The following is a 23030-nucleotide window of genomic DNA, read 5'->3' as shown; positions in this document are numbered from 1 at the left end:
TCTACAGGTCTCATTAGAAATTCAGGAGGCTGAAACAAGAAACAGAAAAGTACATTCATACGTCAGAATTGCAACTCATGTAGAATGCAATCTTTGATCAATTTTCTATCCTCACTCAACCTAGCTCTGACCTTTCTCTTTAATATACAGTCACGAATTACAATTGTCATAAATGAAAACACTTTGAAGATTGTGTTTCTTTTGCATTGCTGGAGATTGAACTCAGAGCTTTGTCCAGGCTGTTCCAAGTATCATATTTCCCAATTTGTGCATTATTCAAGAAAAATATTACCGACATATCAGAAACACAGTCACCTCACTGTGAAAACAACAATGTTGATGAAACTTCAATAAATTTCTTGTGGTCTCAAAACTAGACTCAACATCTGTCCTCAAGAGGACTTGCCTTGATGCATCACAATCTTCTGTGTTTTATCAAAGCTTTTTCCTGCTAAAACCACCATGAAAAATTAATCTCAAAATTTTATCTACCAATCTATCTATCTAACTACCTACCTACCTATCTATCATCTATCTATCTATCTATGTGTCTATTTATCTATGTATCTATCTGTCTATATTCAATAATTTATATTCTATTGCTGTCTATCTTCTACAGATCATCTGTAATTCACCAACCATTCATCTATAGCCTACCTATTATCCATCATCTAATTCTATCTCCCTTCTATCTATAAATGATCCTTTCAACATGTGTCCATCTATTTTCTGTCATCCCTCTGTCTCTCTCTGTCATGTATCTATGTGTGTCACCTCCTTTGAATTTTACTATAATGCTCCCCATGTGAATTTGCTTTTGGAGTTCTATGAACTGTCCTTTACTGTAATTACTTTGCCAAATATATGCTAATTCTAGTTTCTCCTAATGTACACTGTTTACAATATAGCTCTCTCCCATATTTCTGAAGCTGTTTAAGGCATATATGCAAAATGTATTTCTGGTAATTAGGAATTCATGTTTTATTTCTATAGCAGCTATGTCTCTTGCTTCATGAAAACAAATGTATGAATGAACATACCATTTTAGTCAGAAAAAGTGATTCTTTCATGGCTGGAGAGATGGCTCAGTGGCTAAGATCACTGACTTCTCTTTTAGAGGACCTGGATTCAATTCCCAGCCCCCACATGGCTGCTCACAACTGTCTGTAACTCCAGGATCCAGCACCCTCACACAGACATACATATAGGCAGAGCACCAATAAAATAAATATTTTTTTTTAAAAGTGATTCTTTCAAAGATTTCTCCTAGCCTAGCTCATTATAAGTATATCATGAGTCCTTAACCCTACATAAAGAACTGCAGGCAGCTAAGAGACATTGAGAATGGAAGAAATATCTTCCCTGGGATGAGAATAAAAATTGGTTATCCAATATCAAATGATGAGTTGTAAAAATACACATACAAGTAATGTTACACAGACTGAATGGGTTATATTTAAGAATCTATATGTACATACATATACACAAATACATGTAATAACAATTAATTTTAAAAAACTAGGCCCTGAGTTTGAAAGAGAGCAAAGGGGAGTATATAAGAGAGTTTGGAGAGAGGAAAAGGGAGAAATGATATACTATCATTTAAAAAACAAAAATAATAAAAAAATATATAAAAATGCAGATGGTTTAAACAAATACATTGTCAAACAAATATAAACAAATACAAATATGCAGATATATTACCACTGCAGTCCACACTGGTGGTAATTAGACAATAATTGCTTTAATACACAAGCCTGAAACTCTGAGGTGCAGAAGTGTGTTTGATCAGCTTTACTGGCCTTCTGAGTTGCCAAATATGGATTTTTACTCATGATCTATAGAAAATATCTTAAGCCACCTTATCTCCTCTGAAGATAAGTGCATACGGCATCTCCAAGTATCTGAACTTTGAAATTTAGCAGGATAACAGCCTTGTTTTCAGGAATATATTCTACGTTTAATAATGCAGTGTAAAGGTCATGTTTTCAGGTGCTAAGTCACAGAATGTTCAGTCAAAAACCTTGACAAGTTTGACCTTTCAGGAAAAATCTACATCCATGTGACCATGAGTGGGCTGTGGAAAATATGTCTTCACTCATTTTCCAAATGTTTAATAATTCTTAAATTCTTAGCTTACTCTTATACAAAAGGTTCTAACATTATGTACTTTTAAGGTCAGTTTCCACACTTAATGCAAAGAGAAAATGTTGCTGATAGAATTGCTTTATTTTTCAGCCCTCCTTGTTCGAACAACTTGTTAATGCAATGATGTAAAATTAGCAAGAACAATAGTACATTTCCTCTTCTTATCTGTTCATCTTTGCATCATGTTGGCATTGCTTAGCCTCAAAACCACATTCACAGAGCTTCACTGGGTCCTCTTTCATGGTCCTGGGCTGGAATAAGCCGGACCAGAATCAGAGACTATACACTCATGGCAGAGGTATGTGCTGGCTAGTTTAATGTCAACTTAACACAAGCTAGAGTCACTGGAGAGGATGGGTTCTCAATTGAGAACATCTCAGTATAAGGATGGGCTGTAAGCAAACCTGTAAAGCATTTTCTTAATAGTGATTGATGGTTAATGGCCTATCTAATTGGGGGTGGTGCCATCCTATACTGATGGTCCTGTGTTCTATAATAAAGCTAACTAAGCAAGCTACAAAGAGCAAGCCAGTAAGCAGCACCTCTCCATGGCCTCTGCATCAGTTCCTACCTCTAGGTTCATATCCTGCTTGAGTTCTTGGCCTGACTTCCTTTGATGATGAACAGTGATACAGAAGTATAAGTCACATAAGTCCTTTCCTACCCCATTTGCTTTTGGCAATGGTGTTCCATCCTAACAATATTAACTCTATCTAAGACAAGGTATAAAATAAAAAGTCTGGGATGAAGAAGTGAAGATGAGAAAAAAGTCTTCCAAGTACAAGAAAACATAGTCTGGACCTGGTGAGCAAAGATGCCTGCCTCCAAGTCTGATTACCTGAATTCCATCCCCAAGACCCTCATGGTGGATGAAAAGAACCACATTTGTCCTGTGACTTGTACCCTCACATCATGGGACAACACACGTGCTTATGTGCACACACATATGAATACAAAATAAACATATTGTTGTAGTTATGTTTAATATTGCAGTGATGAAATGCTATGACCAAAGCAACTAGGAGAGGAAATGCTTTACTTGGCTTATGCCTCCATATCTCTGTTCATCACTGAAGGAAGTCAGGGCAGGAACTCAAACGGGGCAGGAACCCGGAGGCAGGAGCTGATACAGAATCCAGGGAGAAACAGTGCTTACTAGCTAGCTCACATGGCTTGCCCAGAATGCTTTCTTAACCCAGGATCACCAGAACAGGGAGGGCACCTGGCTGAGCCCTCCCTCATCAATCACTAATTAGGAAAATGCTCTGAAGACTTGTCTACAGCCTGATCTTATGAAGGAAGTTTTCCAGTCAAGGTTTCCTCCTGTCAGATGACTGTAGCTTATGTCAAATTAACATAAAAACCACGCAGCACATATAAATAATATAGTTCTAAATTTTGAAGAAGAAAGTTCTAATGTCAGAAAGTTTGCAGATTGACATGAAAGTGAAGCAAAGGACCAATTCCTTCAAGAGGACACAATTCAGAGCAAGTCCATGTGCACAAGCATTGTCAGGACCAAAGAGCCAGACTAGTTACACAGAGCTCCGAAAGGCTCTCTGTAGCCTGTAGGTTCCCTGGTCAGCTCTCTTATGTGAACTTCTGGCCACCAACGATTTCTCTCATCACTCAGCAGTACGAATTTCTTGGTAGAGGAAAGAAATCCTTTTGCTTTCTTCACAAACACATTGTGGAAACTCTCAGGACTCTCTGAACTCTAGGGAGAAGTTCCCACACCTTTCCAGCTGCATGTGCCCCGTCGCTGTCATCTCACGAATCAGGTCATCAGCACCTTGGGCAGTTGTGCCTCCGCCACAGCTCTCAATCCCTGTGTTAAAAAGAAAGTCCTAGCAAGGTGCAGGAGGAGAGTGTGTCCTGCAAGGAAGCCCTGGCTGCAGGAGAATCCTCAATAGGGACATTTTCTACTTCCTATGTGCCATTTCACTTGGATTATTAGTAAAATATAGAAGGAATGAGAAGAATCCAGAAAGAGGATGTCAGTAAAACCTATGCAGAAAATAAAAGAATAAAAATTTAAAAATTATATAAAATAACAAGATACTGCAACAAGGAAGGCATGGTAGTGAAAACAATAAAGGAATAAGACATGAAGTTGGTCGATTTGTGTTTTTCTAAAACACACAATGTTTTCTAAGACTCTATCCTTAAACAATGAGCCTGTGGAAATGACCGGATTAATGATAGATTTCATACAAAAAAAAGTGCAGCCTCAACTAAGGCATGTTGTTCCAAAGTGCTGAAATAGATCTGAGATTTTAAACTAAAGAATTAATACACAAAACACTGAAGGGAGACAGGGCAAATGTCAAAGGCAGAATTATTAAGAACTCAACTCCATAATAAAAACAAAAATATTCTGTTTTGTTACTGCAGAAGTCTGTGCTCCAAGAGGAAGCCTGAAAACTTGGAATTCAACCAGCATAAAAATCTCTGCAATATCCTCTCATAGTTACACTTGAACTGTCTTTCAAAGGCATCCTGGGAAAATTACAGCCTGGAATGCAGTCCTGGTTCAAGGTCCAGGAACACTGAAGTTCATCATTTCCTCCTCTAAAATCACAAATTAGTAATTCAACACTGTCCGTGGAAAGTCTAGCCAAATGCCTCCTATCACACCTCCTCAGAACTAGATGAAATGGGTATTCAATTTACCTCTCCTTCTCAGAAGTATGCATAGTTGGAAAGTCTCTTTAGTTAAAGGCTTAAAAGCACTCTACTTTCTCTAGTAAGTGACTTAGGAGTAGGAATTGGTTCATTTTCCCCAAACTTCAGAAAGAAGCTCAGGTGCATGGCAGTAAGATCACTGAAGGGACACTAGAGAGGAGACCATGGATCTAATAGGTGGTGACTTATGCAGGTTCACCATGGAGAATAAGAAGGACAACAGCAACAATGAAGTCCTTCTGAAGATTCACAGGTTAGGAAATGTGACTGCACTTGAGACAGAATCTTAACTAATCTAATGTTTGAAACTTCAAGTAGCCCAGCAATAAACAGAGAAGCAATGCCAGGTGCTTTCCTCCAAGTCCTAACAAAGCTTAGATTTGACAAACATCATCAGTTAGTGAAATAGTTTTTTTTCTGGCCCTGATAAGGCCTTTGCACACATGAACTCAGCAATTGTTTTTACATATACAAGATCTGTTCAAGATCAAGCCAGATATCTGTTGATGAATTTTAAAAGGTCTTATTAAATAAAAACAAACTCAGGAGCCTGATATTGGGGTGAATGCTGAAAAATCAGAGAAATAGAACAAGCCACAGCCAACCTCCTTGCCAGTTCCTCAGCTGATTTTGTTTCCTCAGACTGAAGGCCTCTGAATCCTCATCCTAATGGATCTCAGCTGAACTGCTGCTAACAAGCTAAAAGTTTAACAAAGGCTCTAGTTCCTGGCCCTCATGCCTTATATACCTTTCTGCTTCCTACCATCACTTCCTGGGATTAAAGGCATGTGTCACCATGCCTGGCTATTTTCAGTGTGGCTTTGAACTCACAGAGATCTGGATGGATCTCTGCCTCCAGAATGCTAGGACTAAAGGCATGTGCTACCACTGCCTAAACCTATGTTTAATACAGTGGCTGTTCTTTTTTCTGACCCCCAGATAAGTTTACTGGGGTGCACAATATATCAACCACAGATATCAGTTAGTGAAATAGTTTTTTTTTCTGGCCATGACAAGGTTTTTGCACACATGAACTCAGTCACAGTCTTTGCATTCACAAGATCTGTTAAAGATTAAGCCAGACAAATTGCTGGGGGATATCTTTCTGTACACTGTGAATATATATTGTTCCTATTAGTTAATAAATAAGCTGCTTTGGCCTATGGCAAGACAGCTTAGAGGTAGGCAGGAAATCCAAGGAGAGAGACAGAAAAGAAAAAGGCAGAGTCTGGAGAGACTCTAGCCTGCTGCCTAAGGAGCAACATGCCAGCAGACTGATAAAACCACTGAACACATGGCAAAACATAGATTAATAGAAATGGGCTAATTTAAGATATAAGAGTTAGCTAGCAAGAGACCTGCCATAGGCCATACAGTTTGTAAATAATATTAAGCCTCTGAGTAATTTATAAGCAACCACAGGACCATGGGGCCAGGCGGGATCAGAGAAAACTTTCGACTACAGTATTGTTGAGAAGGGGCTCATGAAATTCTGCTCCCATCTGCGGCACTATTGACAATCAATGGCTCCTAGAAGAAGGAAAGTCAGTTTTCTTCAGGGATGCATTCCCCTGAAAGATTATCCATCCTCCAGTGGTTGTCTCTATACCCTTGCACAAATTGGCAGCATAAAGTGAATTTAGTGGATTTAAAAATGAGTACATGAAATTGGGAGAGAAAAATCATAGGAAAATAGAGGAGAAATTAGATGTAAATGGTGGGTGGATTTGATCAAAGCATTATATGCATATAAATTATCAAACAATAATATTGTAACTGTTAAAATGTCATAGATTTGATCTTTATCTGCTCCGTATTGCTCTCATCTCTCTTGGGATAGTGAGATGAGCAGGGGGTTTTCTTCTGTAGGTGACAGGCATGAAAGAGGGCCTGAGAATCAAGTTTAATCAATTAAACCAGACTTTAAGATGTCATCCCTTTGTCCCCACCTGTGAATGTGTGTGGTGATGTACAAAAAATACAAAATAAAATAAAAAGTTTAGATGATGAAGTCTCCTGGAGTAACTGTGCACTAAGCACAATCATAGCAATAAAGGATATGAATGATACAAGTGTTCTTCATGGAGCATGGAATCTGAGCAAAAATATAGATGCATGTAAGTAAAAAACACATTGTGTGAGCAATTTCATTAAGCCTACTGAAACACTAAAGAATGATCACAGTGAGGGCACAGAACATTGGAAACAGAGGGCTCTCTGTACCAAGGCCAACCAAACTAGTCTGCTCCCCAAATCTGACTTTCTTCCTATTTCTGTGAGTGAAGTTCTGTTAGAATACAGGAAACAGGAATATTACATCCCTTTCCAGCTCTGACTTCTGCCCCTAGATCACCCTGCATCATCAAACACATATTGAGATATTTTGAGGGAAATATCCATCACCACTGGTTTTGACAACACCTATGTCTGAAGTCTGTTGTCACACAAAGACAGCTGAGCTGGCTTTGCTTTGGATCCCAGGGTTGGCAGTGGAACCATACATACAATATTTCTTTTGTTATTCATTTACAGAAAAAAAATAGCAAAAGGGAACTTGATGGCACAGAGAAGTGGATTGATTTCCCTACTTGCTTTTTACCTCTCTGCTGCTCTGTCTTTCACTAAAAATAGAGAAAAGTCTAAACAGAGAATTTGTGACACAGACGTCATTTACCCAAATGATGGCATTTGGTCATCTTGCTGCACAAAACCTTAGATAATGGACTTTATTCGTCAAAAATCAGCTCAAAGGGAGCATCCTTTGACTTTCTTATGCAGCTGAACTAAGCCTCCTGTTTCAGCTATGCCATGTATAATAATAAGATAAATATGCTTCATGCACATAAGCTCTACATGTCTGAGTTTCCTTTATGATACTTAAATGAGACTTTTTAATGAGGTGTTAATGTCCATTGTTATGAAGAGTATAAAGGAATGCCCCCAAATTTTAAGGTATTTGATCTGGAGTTCAGTGGAAAAGGAGTTGCCCTAGTGGAGTCTGGCCTGGGTTCAATCCACAGATCTGGAAAAACAGGATACTGATTAAGAATGACTGGAGCTTTTTTTTATGTTCCCTCTCATGGTAAAGAAACTAAGGTTTTTCTCAAATAAACAAGTAAATACTAATGGAACAATGGAACAAAGCTAGCTGAACCATAACTAAATACATGATTCACACACACACACACTCACACATGCACACACACACACACACACACACACACACACACACACACACACCAATCCACATGAAATAGAAGAGGACTAACTAACTGGTTAATAGAAGGTTATCAATGGAACTTGAAGAGGGATGAAAAACATGCAATGGAGACAAGAATATAATGACTCTACATTGTGTTCAAGTAAGAAACTGACAAAAATAAATATTAAAAATTAAATTAAAGAAAAATAAAGTACACTTACAATTCATTCTACTCTCATCTCCTCCTGCCAGGTTTCATGAATTCTCCCTCAAACATCAAGACAATATTCCAGCATGGCTGTATCAATCCTATCATTTCTTCCCCTTCTTTTTTCACACCAGGAGTCCCTTCTCTGTTCTTCATACTAGCTTCTCTGGTCATAGATTTCCTTGGTCACTTTATTGATTTCAATAAACATGTCTCTCAGGCTAAAGATCTCTTCACATCATGACTGCAGCATTTTAATATGTGAACATTTCATTTCCTCTGTCCCAAAACCTCCTAATGACCTTATAGATGATTTTTGCTTCTCTGAATTCCCCAGGCTGTAGCTCTTTGTAAGAGTTAGTTGAGACTCCATAAATAGAATCCCATGCATATCTATGCTCATTTGACTTTGAAAGACACAGTTAAGTTTAAAAAAAATTAACTTCTCAATTCCAACAACACATGCTTGAAAGTTCCCATAATCCCATTAGCACTAAGTCTTCACTTGAAAATGTGATGAAGTGTTGTTGAATACCCCAGGATATGAGCTTTACACAGATAAGCGCTTTTACAAATTATTTTCAAAACTGCTTTGCAAATAGCAAGTCCCACTTTCTAGAGCACAGTGCATTCTTCAGTGACACACTCTAGGGCCTGCTCTGTTTCCCACTCTGTCACTATGGTATAATATGTGACTTGGCCAGAGCCACAAACTGCCACACATGCTTCTATAAAGGAAACAAAATAACTTCAACTACATATTAGGACTCCTGAGGGTGTTAAAGATGAAAAATAATGTTTAACAAATAGAAAACAAACAATACATACTAGCTTTTACAATCCTATCTCTTTCATTATTAAGATCTATATCATGAAACTACATTCTTGAGTCAGAATAGATCAAACTGCTTTTACTCACATCCTAAATAAAAATGGAACAGTGTAAATTTGTGCAAAGCATGTGTTAAAATCATTGATCATCATTTGTAAACTGTCTCTGAAAAGGAAATACAATTTACAAACTGAAGTACAGTGAATACTGTGTTTTGTGACTTTGACACTTTTAAACCTGAAAACCTGTGGTTGTTTACATCAAGGAAAACAATTTTAGTTATACAATCAAGCAACGGATTCAAAGGGATTTATTTTGAAATAAATATGTATTGATGATGGGAAAAAAATCACCAAACTATTAATAAAGTAGTTGTCTTATCGCAGCCTGTTATTGCATTGAATGTTATCTTTCCAGTCAAATGATCCATGATATTTAATTCAAATGTCTTTGTAGGAAAACAGACAAATAAGCAGGCATATGGACTAGAATCTTAATGTTGTGATATCTGTTGCAGGAGGAAATCATCTCCACAGTCATAACCACCATTCCACATATCTTATCAAATAGAACTCTCATGATCCATTGCTGGCAAAAGATGTGATTCTGTTTCTTTATTAGTAAAGAGAAACACAAATGAACCTATGTTTCTTATAAGAACATAATACTATACTATACACCTCCTATTTAACTAGCATGAGCAGTGCAGGAGGAAATGAAGAAAACATTCAAACTGCTGTTTTCCTTAATTCATTTATGGCTAGGGATTAAAGACAAAGTGGCTTTATATTAAAAAAAAAAAATCAGAGGAGTTGGAAGCATGTCAGTGGTAGAACACTTGCCTAGCATGTAAAAGCTCTGGGTTCAGTCTCCAGCAACACACTGCAAAAGAAATAAACAAAGAAACAATAGTCTTTTTCAGGGATTTCTTTGCTTTAGCTGAATGAAATTACTTATCAACAATTTGTTCAGTTCTTGCTATTTAACATAAATAAGCATTACTGAGGCATAGTCAAAGAATATCCTTAATATAAAAAGCCAAGTTTCCAGAATATTTTAGGCATAGCCCAGTATTCCAAATTCCAAATTGCAGAAGTAAAAATTCTTATATTATGGTGATATGCTACATTTCCAACCCATAAATCATGGGGCCACTGCCCCCCAACTTTGTCCCCTGATTTTAGTACTGAGAGCCAAATCTAGTTCCACTGCAGTGCACAGAGCTACTTGGAGTCATTCTTTATACTTTTTCACCAAGTCCAGAAATTTACATAATTAATACTCAAAATATATAAACATATGCTATCTGTTGGACATGCATCTTGATGCAGCAATGCATTGAGTTTGTAACAAATAACAGGGTCAATCACAAACTGCTTTTCTACATTCTTCTGTTGTAAAGGACCATTGACAATGTTGGTTCGTAGGATTATTAGGGACATGAATGATAAGTTTTTGAAAAAATTATTGCATATACTTGTTTACTATTATTTCTTCAGGTCTGTGTTGTATGGCCTCAACACCACATTGAGTTTAAATTTTGTTAATAAATTCAACACTTAGGAAAACACATTATTTCTAATTCTGGTCCTAAACCCAACAATAACAGAGCTTAACAGATAAGCAGAGAACAAATATGTCAGTGGTTGTAGTGTTCCTCTAATTATTCTATTTTTCTTTCTTCCAACTGACATGACTTAAAGGGAATAAGAGATGATTATAGTACAAGTCAGTTCTTTATACCTAAGTTGTCAGATGATATATTGTTTCCCACATTAAAATATGAAGTTTAAGAAAAAATGAGCAGAAGTTTTAAAAAAATTGATAGTCTCCATATGCCAAAGGAGCACCCACCAGAAAGTCTGGCCTTACTGGTTTGCATATGATAGTTACTTCAGTCTGAAATAACAAATAGATAATAAACTTCTCATTTTTGTTTACTTTTGAGATGGTAAAATACAGAAAAGGGTGTTTTAAAGTGTATGACCCAAACTTCTACTAATTTATTTATGGGGAAAAAATAAAAGCCATAGAGTCAAATGCCATGCCTAACATTTCACAGTTGATATGAACAGATTTGAACACTTGGTGTTCACAACTAGTGATCTTCCAACGCATGTGTGATATCATGTGCCCTGAAGTCTAAATTCAAATTGTTGCTTGTGCTTTTCTTAGAATTTTTATTATAAATGGATGCAAAACTTGACCAATTTCTGCATCTATTGAGTATATAATGTGGTATTATCTTTTATTCTATCATACTGATATATGACATTATATTTCAGGTGCAAAACTCCTTGGACATGGTGTATAATTCCACTGATATACTATTGAATTATAGTTAGTATTTTATTGAGGACTTCTGTTTTTATGTTCTTCAATGATATATTGGGAACTATTACCCTTTTGTTGATGAGATGACAAAGATCTTTATGTGTCTTATTATAATTAATATATAAACACAAAATATGTGTGTTCAAATATTTTATTTTGCCACTATATCTTTTTATTATTTCCCAAGTCATGGACTGTATTTCCTCCCTTTTCCCAAATAAAATCTTAACTAGTGATTTTCTACACCATGTTTGCTGGCAAGTGTGAAAACAAATAATATGAGTCTAGACTGATATCTGAATCACAAATCAAGTTGCTGAATTGGTTTTATAATTCATAGTTATATCTGATACAGCTTCACTGTCCTAAGACTTGGTCACAAGGGCCCTAAGTTCTATGCAATACTATTTATCTACCTTGCATCTCTGTTCTTCACTCCATTTGTATTGCATTCTTCATTTCATCATTAATCAAGCTATTTTCAGTCACAACACCAAATAGGCACTGCAATACGAAAGTCTGAGTCTGTGCAATTTTGAAATCTGACAGAAATATGTGTAGCAGTAGACCAATAGCAGAGTCTCCTCACAAAATGGGTATCTAATTACATGCTCAAAACAGCCTGCCTGCTGAGACTTCTTTCTCTCATTCAGCCAAAAGCCTATATTGACACTTGCCTTGAGCAAGGCAGCTCCTGTGTCAGGGGAACCTTAATCTGGGATGGATAAGATGCAGAAAAGCTGTGTGAAATGAACTCACTCTCATGGGGCTCAAGGTCTGCTGAAGTCTAAGCTCTAGGCTGAGCTTTAGTCTGAAAAGCATGTCAAAAGCAATGGAATGTATTTTTACTGAATGTCACTAGGCACAAAAATCCTCTGTACTTATGTGAGTGGTCTGGACATTTATCCACACAGAGGTCTAAATAGCTATCAAATGTCTTGCCATATTTTATTAGAACCATTGGGTATGAATGAAAGTACTTAATATTGAACTAGCAGGCTAGAGCCAAAATTTCTAAAGCCATGCTATTCACCGTGATAGGTACATACTAGCATCACATTCAAGCAAGTAGAATAGATCTTTGTATAATGCCACTGGTAGTTATATAGTGGGGATATATTATTGAAAATGTAAAATCCAAGGTAGAGACCAACGTCTAATGGTATTATAAGTATTTCAACCATTGTTTACCAAATATGAACATGAATGTGCTTTCTTCTAACCACATTTATTCTCAGGGACACTGATGGAAATAGTTCATCTGCAATGTATCCATGAGGCAATCCAGACCCCATTCCACATACTGCTATTGCATAAATACCCATGCTTCTATTGATACTTGAAGGTTAATGGAAATATTATTTATTGACAGCTGCAAGAAGGGACTGGCAAATAGATCATTTCAATATGTGAGTAAATCTAAGTGCTCTTCTGCAACAGTGTAAGGGACAGAATGTGGAAGTTATCTCTATGGGTAGAGCATTGAGGCAAGTGAAGCAATCATTGGCTGAGATAAGGTATACTGTTGCACAGTTGGTAGTAAGCAGTTTAACATGTTGGTTGAGACTTTAGCCTTCTCTTCTAGTAAACTGTAAAGTAAGTTCATTAACAGGGTACACGGGGAATGAATGTTGAAGGCTACACAAAGTTTAATTACATTGAATCCCTCTCACCAAATAATTAAGATACAGCTTCTTCTCACACTGATGAATTAACCAAGGAGACTAACACTGAGTCTCCAACATGCAGCTCTTCCTGAGACCATTTCCAGTTTCCCCCCGTCAAGAGAGATTTATCAGATCTGTTGTACCCAACAAAGGTGATCCATCAATTCTTAGTAGAATGGATGCATTCTGAAGTTACTCAGCTTTCTTGCTGAAAGACCTTCTCATACACTCCGATTTTACAACATAAATCCTTCACAATTTCTCGTTAGAGCAATGGATAGCTTATGAACACAGATGTCAATTCAGATCGTGAGACTCTCCTCCTTTCACACACTAGCTAGGAGACTCTGAGTAGCTGGATTAGTAGGACAGAAAGACAATCGTGCATCTAATACATCACCATGACAATAACACCACTGAAAACAAAGACTGAGCACTTAGGATATAGTTCACTTGGCAGAGTGCTATTCAATCCAAGCTGCTTTTGATGGTGATATTTAAACCCAGCAACAGAAACTGTAAGGCACAGAGCTTGCCAGTCTGACAGACTGCATGGATAGTGTGTCCCAGGGATACTCCCGTCTCTACCTCCCTAGCACAGGGATTACAGGCACTTGTTACTGGGCCATTCTTTATGTAGGTGGGTGCTGGGGATCTGAATTCAGGTCCTCACCCTTGTGTAGCAAGCACTTTACTCACTGAGCCATTAACCTAGTCTCTAGTGTGCATTTTCTAAACAACGAATGTATACTGTTTTAGATCTCTGTGTCCACAGTGAGCTACCCACGAAACATCTGCAGATAGTTAATGGCTCAACTAGAAAATAAGTATGTTTAAGACTTCTGTAGGAAACAATTGTTATTAAAGTGCAATAAACAAGCATCAAATTCAGAATGGAGAGAGAAAAAAAAGTGAAACCTCATTATATGCTCCAAATTCAAGCCAAGGAAAAAGCTACATGTAAGAATAGCAACTTTTGCCGGGCTGTGGTGGCGCACGCTTTTAATCCCAGCACTCGGGAGGCAGAGCCAGGAGGATCTCTGTGAGTTTGAGGCCAGCCTGGTCTACCAAGTGAGTTCCAGGAGAGGCGCAAAGCTACACAGAGAAACCCTGTCTCGAAAAACCAAAGGAAAAACAAAAACAAAAAGAATAGCAACTTTTATTTGAAAATACCACGTTTCATGTTGGATGAGATGAGAACTCTTGCTAAGAGAGTATAATCCTACAGTGTCTCTTGTAATCTAGAGAACATCGTCCTGACATCCTACATGTTTTCACTTAGTAGGAATGGTCTGCAGTCAATACCCATGTCACTGTTTGAAACACTCAATTCCTTCAAACAGTTATTTATGTTGGATCCCTTTCAGGAAAACTTTTCAATTTTAATTATAACAGTTGCTTTTTCATCAGGTCAGCAGAGCATGAATTTAATAGTGAGAACCCAGTTGCTGTCATGCCTTAATTAAAATATCAAGTTAGAATCTCTTCACTGATACTCCTGACCATTCTCTAAAACTAAGATTTCCAAATACAGGAATTATTTCCATATTGACATGACATGAATTTGAAGAAAAAAATACTAAGTCATAAAATGAATGATTATTTAGAAAAGATAATATTCTCAAATAAACAGAATATTTTTATATAATTCAATGTTTTGATGAGTTTTTAATCAGAAATGCTTACTGGTCATATAAAGAAATATTTTATGATATAGCCCAAGAATTATTTAAGCAAAACTAAATGAACTGACTGGAATTATAAATCACTGACCATTAAAAATCCTCATTTTTATTGAAAAAAAAATTACTTACTTTTAAAATAGATGAGGAATGATATAGATAATGCTGAAGTATCCTTACATGGAGCTTTTTTTTTTTTACCATAGTAAGTCTGTTGATAAGAAGATTTTTTTCTCTTCAAAAATAATTATTTGAATTATGTAAGATATTATACAGGCACTGAAAATGCTTAAATGTATTAACAGATATTCTTTATATAACAGTGAGTAAGTTAATGTAATTTTGTAACTAACAAATTATTTATTTTCATTTACCTTAAAAAGATTAATAATTACGTTTACTAAAAAATGTTGCAGGCTTTAAAGGTCATCATACTACAATGGAAACACCTGTGACCTGAAGGTTAGAGCTGGAGAGCAGAGGTAGAACACTTGACAATCTTGTTCAGTGTCCAGTTTTCAAATATCAATAAGATGTTAGGGAAAAAACATGATAACCCTTGTAGGAAGGAATCTGAATTTGATTGACAACTGCCCATCACCATTTGAGTAAGAAGGTAATTCTTTCATTTTTTTTAATAATATTACCTCTTCCTTGTTTCCCTGAACACTGGACAATATGATTTTTTAAAGGATAGGTACCATCTATTGAGAACAGTCGATTTTCATCTATTAAAGGCAATATTGAACATCAAAGAAAAATTCTGATCCTGAAAAAAAAAGAAATAAAAACATATTCTTTAAGTTTCCACGTCAAATTTTATTTGTACTACTTTGTGAATTTTGTTGTATATCATCACACAGATAGTGAAACTGCTTTTATAAATGTCACTTTCCAGGGCCCAAGCCTTGTTCTGTAGCCTCAAAGCACACATAGCTAGTTTACATGATTAGTTTATTTGGAAAATTTTTATTATTTCACTCAATCCCAGGGTCATTGAATGTGTGCTAGAAAAAACAACAATGAGTTGCACAAATCAGCCTTGGTCCTAAAATGTAAACATCTCTCTAGAAAAAGATGGACTCATGTGAGTAGAAACTCTTTGGACCTTTAACCCGTTCTTACTCTGCCATCTCTTTCATACATATGGATGAAAACATTATAAATATGTTCCTCTCTCATTCTCAAACACACTACCATGGCTGCTTTTCTTATAGGGCTGTTTTCCAAATACAGAAATAATTGATAATATCTTCCAGAATGAGACAAATTCTGAAAGGATTTCTAATCAGAAAGACCATCTCATCCTATTGAAGACTAACTCATTAGTTATAAGACAGAAACTCACCATTTCTCATTCTTTTTATTTCTCTTTTGTGAAATAACACATTTCTCCAAAGAAGAGTCTCATGGCTATTATTGGGACAAATAAAAGTCCTAGAAAACAACAATAAAGCAGAATATACATTTTAAAAACAAGCTTTTGTTACCCATCTGGATTAACTTCAGTGGGGCCAAAATTAGAGCAAATGTCCACATTCTACATATTTACTCACAAAAAAGGCTCATTCCTGTAATTCCATTTCTGAGCACCTAGAAAACAAAACAGGAGGTGAAACAATCTAAACACCATTGAAGCATAAACAGAATTTTAAAAAAAGAAATATTTTCCAATCTGAAGACCACAGAAAGCATTTGTTATGGCTACGTATATGTGTATGGGTGTGTGCACTTAAGAAGACAGATACCTGTTGAAACCAAAAGATGATGTTATATCCCCTAGAGCTGGAGTTGTAGACTACTGTGAGCAGTCAGACACAGGTGTTGGTTATCAAATCTGCATCCTCTTCAAAGAGAGTACATCATCTTAACCTCAAATCATTCCCAGAGATCAATTTTAAAGGTTTAAAAGGAGATATTTTTATGATTGCATTCACTGACTATATTCCACACTCTGAAATGGCAGAGATGTTTCTCTCACCCCACTGTCTAATAGAAAGTACATGGTATGTGCTTATGTAACATACACACATTTGTCTAAAATGATACATGACATGTGTACAAGCGTTAGTATAAAGGTACCAACATACCCCCTAGGCATTAGGGAAATCCTAAATATTGTTAAATGTCATTAATTTTATAGTATTCTTCTATTTGAGGTAACATACATGAGTAATATAATTTACACAATTTGAGTTTACAAATATTCAGAATTTTTTCTAGCAAGTATCAATTCATTATTGCTTAGTCATAAATTAACCATTCTTTTACTTGGTTTTATGGCACAGTTGCTATGTCTTGCAAAACATCTGCCTACAACTTAGCAAAACATCAAAATCTTCCAGTACCATTGAAAACCAGAAGGACATTAAAGCTGACTCCTCCTGGCAGCCAGCAGCATCCATTTACCCCAATATTACAATGAACATGACCCAACACAAATTATAAACTTAATTAAAACATTTTATATTTGTGATTTTGTTTTGTAACTCAATTGTTTGGTTTGCAAGTGTGATCAATAACATGGCGTTGCAATGTCAAAAGACAGGACAGGACTGGGAGCCTTTACTAGGCTTCTTGACTTGTGATCTTCAAAAATTGCCATGGTGTGCAAACCCAGTCAGATTTTTCTGATGTTCATCCCTCCTGATGAATGCTGCTCATAACCAAGGAGAGTTGATGAGATCCTGAGTAAATGTCTATTGTTGGCATGAGCATGGCATGTCAAGGACATCAAAGTCTCAGACCCATGGAAATGGGAAAGCCTTCCCCCAGTCAGGCTAAGTAAAATGGCATGATCTCCCAGTGATACAAGTACAGAGGCTGATAGAATGTGCACAAAATACCAACTGTAGCTTCCTCTTCCTACTTACTACATCCTGAGACTGTTCTCCTAAAAGACTACAGAGATGAGATGACCCACCTCCTTGTTCAGCTGTATTCAATAAACCCATCTCCTCTTTTAACTTCATATAATATACATGCTGAGTTTCCAGGCTGGTGTTTTGCCTCCATCAGAGCTCATGGCCCACCAGATCCCAGCTTTTCTGTATGTGTGTCTGCTGTTTCTTCATTTTCTGTTAGCCTTAAAGCCCTGCAGTTTGTGTCATTCTTTTGTTGTCTGTGTGGTTGTTTTAGTCCCTACCCATAGCATCAAGGAGACACTGGGCCTCAGACACAGTCTCTCTGCTGAGGTGTGTTCTCTAGGTTTGGTGTGATGGAAACTATCTTCCTGATACACTGTTCTCTAGTGTTGGGTATAGCTGGACTTTCTTTGAATGACCAGCTCCTGAATAATAACATGGAGGCTTATTATCAAGTATAAAAGCTTAGCCTTAGATTAAGCTTGTTTCCAACTAGCTCTTAAAACTTAAATTAACCCATTTATATTAATCTACATTCTGCCACATGGCTCCTTATCTTTCCTCAGGACCTTACATTCAAATTCCTCCACATCTGGCTGGCGAGTCTCTCATGCTAGATTCTTTCCCAGGGTTCCTATCTCTGCCTAGAAGTCCCACCCATCCTCTCCTGCCTAGCTATTAGCTATTGGCCATTCAGCTCTTTATTAAAGCAACCAGAAGGTGCCTTAGGTGCAAGGAAGGACAGACACAGTCACACAGTATGTTCAAATATCCTGCAACATTTCCCCCTTTTTGTCTTAATAGAAAGGAAACATTTTAACTCTGACACAGTAAAACTATATACAATAAGAATAATTATCAGGTAAGGATTACATTCACGATGTCTATTCCATTTGCATTTGGCAACTTTGGAGAAAATTATCTATCCTATCTTGGTGAGTACAAATTTTTGTACCTAAATCACTTTCTACCATAACTTTTATTTCATACTTGTATAAAAATATCTCTTTAGACCTTAAAACATTTTTCTCAGATGAACACCTTAAGCTTCTATGTTTCTCAACCTTATAAACTTTACGTATCTTTTTTAAGTTTCTTTTATGAAATTGGTAACAAGGAAAATTGTAAAACTCTATCTGTTCAAACCCTTCAAAGACATGAGAAGGAAAAAAACATAACCTGAGTAAAAAGGAAGGGCAGAGAAAACACATTCCAAAACTATAGAAATAACAGAGACAGCTGGCTGCCTGGACAGTCACCCAAGTTTCCTCTGTAATGATGGGGCATCCATCTTTAGTTTACAGGCCGAGACTATCCCACAGACTTTTCTGTGAAGCAGGAATTTTGAAGGACTGGTCTACCTTGACTTGGCATAGTTCAGCAGTTGACTTTCTTTGTGTTCTGGTTGTCCAATTTTGAAAGTATACTGTCAGAGGTTGAGGCAAGGGAAGTTTCTTGCTCAGTGGCTAGCTTTGCCACATTTAAAGCAAATTTCATATGGAGGATCTTCAATGCTCATCAATCCTGGTAGATTGATGCTACCAGGAGCAGATGTGTCTCACTGTTGTGAGAAGCCTTATGTAATTAAAACATTTTAGGTGTCATATTCTATAGATCTCTGAAGTGTATGAAGACCATCTATCAATCTAAAATATATCTGTTTAACCTTTAAAACATACTGAACATGACTACAAGTTTGATGGTTATAGATGGATAACTTTAACAATTCTCAATTTCTTAATTAAGAAAAATGCATTTCTTTTTTTTTTTTTTAGTTAAAAGGAGATTTATTTAATGGCGTAACTTACAAATTAAGGGAAAGGTAGGTCGCGGAGTCTGGGGAAAGTGTATCACAGTCCAGCGGTGTTCTCTGGAGCTCTGCTTGGTCCACCTCCACTATCCAGGGTCCCGCAACAGAGAGAGCGCCCGCCGAGAAAAATGCATTTCTTAATTATCCTAAACAGTTTGTAATAATAACTCTCAAGAACTAGGATGTGACATTACATTTTTAAATGAGCTGCCTGGGTACAATATCTTAAACAAGAGTATAAACATATATAGAGAGAATGTTATAACAAAAATAACCTTAAATTTGTATCAATATACACAAATCTATACCAATGTAAAATATTTGAAAGTACTAGTTGATTTTTAGTAGATTCGATAATCTATCCTTTTATCCTATCATTTCTATACACCCCTTTTTTTTGTCATCCCCCAACCTCATATTTTTTTCAACACTAGGTAGAAGACAAAGAAGGATAGAGAAAAGAAAAAGAAAGAAAGAAACCCCTTAATCTAACTTCCTTCCTGCCTTCCTCCCTGACCATGATCAATAGCAACTTGTAGCTAACTGCCCTAAACAATGACAAACTTCCATAACATCCATAACAACATCCAGACATCCAGAATGAACAACCAAAACCACCCACCCCATCTCTTGGGAATGTAGATATCATGTTCTTTAAACTGCTTCCTGTTGTCTGGGGGTGATAGCACTTTTAGGGGACCCTCAGAAAATTGGGATAGTTCAAGTCCTGGGAGAGCTAGCTGTTGTTGTCCAATCTCTTTGGGATGGGAAAGTGCAGGGCTTAAAATAAGTCATGGCTGGAGTAGTCTGTGAGACTGGACCATCTTAACTATCCACTTTGAAGTTGTTCTGGATGAAAATTTTTGAAGAAACTGCAACAGAGGTATTCTGAGAGGTTAGATCACCAGGAAACTTGTCTTTATTAGTGACTGGTCCTTTTTTCCTGAAAACACACAAATTTTTAAATATATAGCTGCATTAACACAAGTATATAGTGTGTGGTGTACACAGCTAAAGATGATTCTCTGCTCTATGTTTGAGCAGGTAAAAAACATCTGTCAAGGTAAAAAGCATCTGTCAACTTTTTAAGTCTGTTTGAACTACATAACCAAAGTGTAATATAAATCTCCATCCATGCCATGTGAAAGGATGGTGTGCAATAATAAGTCATGAGGACTCTGTAGCCAACAAAATTTATATGTCATCCAGTCTCAGAGCTGTTCCCATGTAGAGAGATCAGAATATATGTCACCTGTTTTGTAGTTTTTCTTGGTTTCTTTCTTCATGTCTGGAGCCAAGATTTTCAGGAAGTCTCTCCTGGTCAAAATTTACTAATTTTGAAGGAATCCATAGCTTTTTGTTTCCTGTGGAAAGAAAGGTATAACCTCTCCCTCATTGTAATACATTTTGTGACTCTGACTCTGAACTTAAGACATCCTTAAATGTATAGGCTGGTTTAATTCAGCAGTTTTTTCCACAGTCCAATGTCTCTCAGTAGCTGTCACTTTTTTGTTCATTAGCATTTAAAACAATTAAAGTTAGTAAAGCACTATATATTGACCACACATCCTATGTTACAATATTTCTCATCCATACATGGATTATTCTTTTTATATTTCTTTACTCTCTCTTTAAAGACTTCATTATTTTAAAACTATTTTTTCTATAACTGTCTGTACCCATTTTCTTTTCTTTCTTCAGCACCTAAGCACAATTTTAAGCGTACTGTACCTGTTCAGAGGTTTGCTTGTTCTGGACCTGGCTTCCTGCACATCTGCAGCCATCCAGATCCCACATGCCAGGTGAGCCAGCTGTTTCATAGGCCCTATTCAAGTGCTTCACTGCACAGATCTCTTAAAGGAGCTGTGTCTCTGTATACCATGAGCACTGGGACTTTTTGAGAGACTGCAGTTGCTAGGAAGCCATGTCTAGCTACTTTTCTAGAACATTTCTGGGTTTTCTCGGGTCCTATGCTTGGATATTCTCAGGCCTCCATGTTGGATGCCAAAATATAACTGGACTCTCTTTGGACCACCAGCTCCTGAATAATGACATAGAGTCATATTATTAAGTATAAAAGCTTGGCCTTAGCTTAGGCTTTTTCCCAACTAGCTCTTAAAACTTAAAAATTAAGTTAATGTCCATCTACATTCTGCACGTGGCTATTTCTCTCTCCACAGTACCTTGCGACCAAATTCTGCCACATCTAGTGAGTCTCCCATGCCAGGTTCTTCCCCAGGGTTCCTATCTCTGCCCAGAAGTCCCACCTATCCTCTCCTGCCTAGCTATTGGATGTTTAGCTCTTCATTAAACCAATCAGAAGGTGTCTTAGATAGGCAAAGAAGAACAGAGACAGGTCTTCATTCAGTGTGATCAAATATCCTGCAACAATCTGGTGTTTTGTTCTAAATAAATTTCAAAATGGTAATTATATTAAAATCTTCTTATTCAAATTACTATGATGATATTATGATGAGTGGACCCTAAATACATTCCCCAATTTCTTCCTTTCTTTCTACAAAGGCTGCTCTTATTTCCCTTGGCAGAGATTAAATTAAATGCATGAGAATCAGATTGTCTGAAACAGAATCTTGATTATTTGGTTCATTCTTTAACTATGTTTTATAAATTATTCTCATAGAAACTGCATTTTCCTTGCAGAGTTGTAAAAAATAAATATGTCGTTTTATGTGAGGTCCAAATTACAGTTCTGTTAAAAGTAGGAGTCAAGCACCTATGTTTCTTCCCTTGGATTATTTATTTCTTCTGCCTCCTCACTGGGTTACAATTACAGAACAAGGAAATGTATAAATTCAGGAGCTATGTATTAAAAATAAAGTTAAAAACCTAACCTCAATATTTCTTTTTAATGTGGCACTTTTCCTAAGCATCTCCCATTTCTTTATTTCTTGTATTGTGCATGACTTTGCCTTTTCAATGACCTTCTAAATTATTTCTTTAAAAATGTGTCTTCAAGCCAGGTGGTGATGGCACACGCCTTTAATCCCAGCACTCAGGAGGCAGTGCCAGACGAATCTCTGAGAGTTCAAGGCCAGCCTGGTCTACAGAGCAAGATCCAGGACAGGCACCAAAACTACACAGAGAAACCCTGTCTCAAAACAAAAACAAAAACAAAAACAAAAAAACATGTGTCTTCAAGATGAAAATGTACAAAGAGGTCACATCTCACCCTTGACAAATACACACAGGGAAACAATGAGATGTATAAGGATTGAGAGCAAAAGTTAGAACATAAATATTCTTTTTCTGTACATTCTCTTCAATTTTCAACACACAAAAAACTAGCCTGAAATATGAAATTACCCCATCATCTGTAATCTCATATCCTGTTTTATTTCCCGTGACATGGAGAAAGGAGGAAGCACAAACCTAGCAGGTCAGGCATGGTTACAGTGAGGCAGAACTGAGAGCTCAACAGTTCAAGTTCCATGGACTGCTTCTGCCTGCTGATAAACAGTATTCACTGTCCCGGATCACCCTGCTTTCCTTCTTCTTAATTAGTTTGTTAATGGGCTAATGTTTGCAGTGGACTGTGAAATTAAAACAACGTGTTGTCTGCTGTGATAGCTAAACATTT

The sequence above is a fragment of the Peromyscus californicus genome, unplaced genomic scaffold (genome assembly GCF_007827085.1).
Source record: "Peromyscus californicus insignis strain IS unplaced genomic scaffold, ASM782708v3 Scaffold_4__1_contigs__length_199733344, whole genome shotgun sequence".
Classification (NCBI taxonomy): Eukaryota; Metazoa; Chordata; class Mammalia; order Rodentia; family Cricetidae; genus Peromyscus; species Peromyscus californicus.
The sequence above is the reverse complement of the archived record's forward strand: the minus strand, read 5'-3'. Positions refer to the sequence as shown.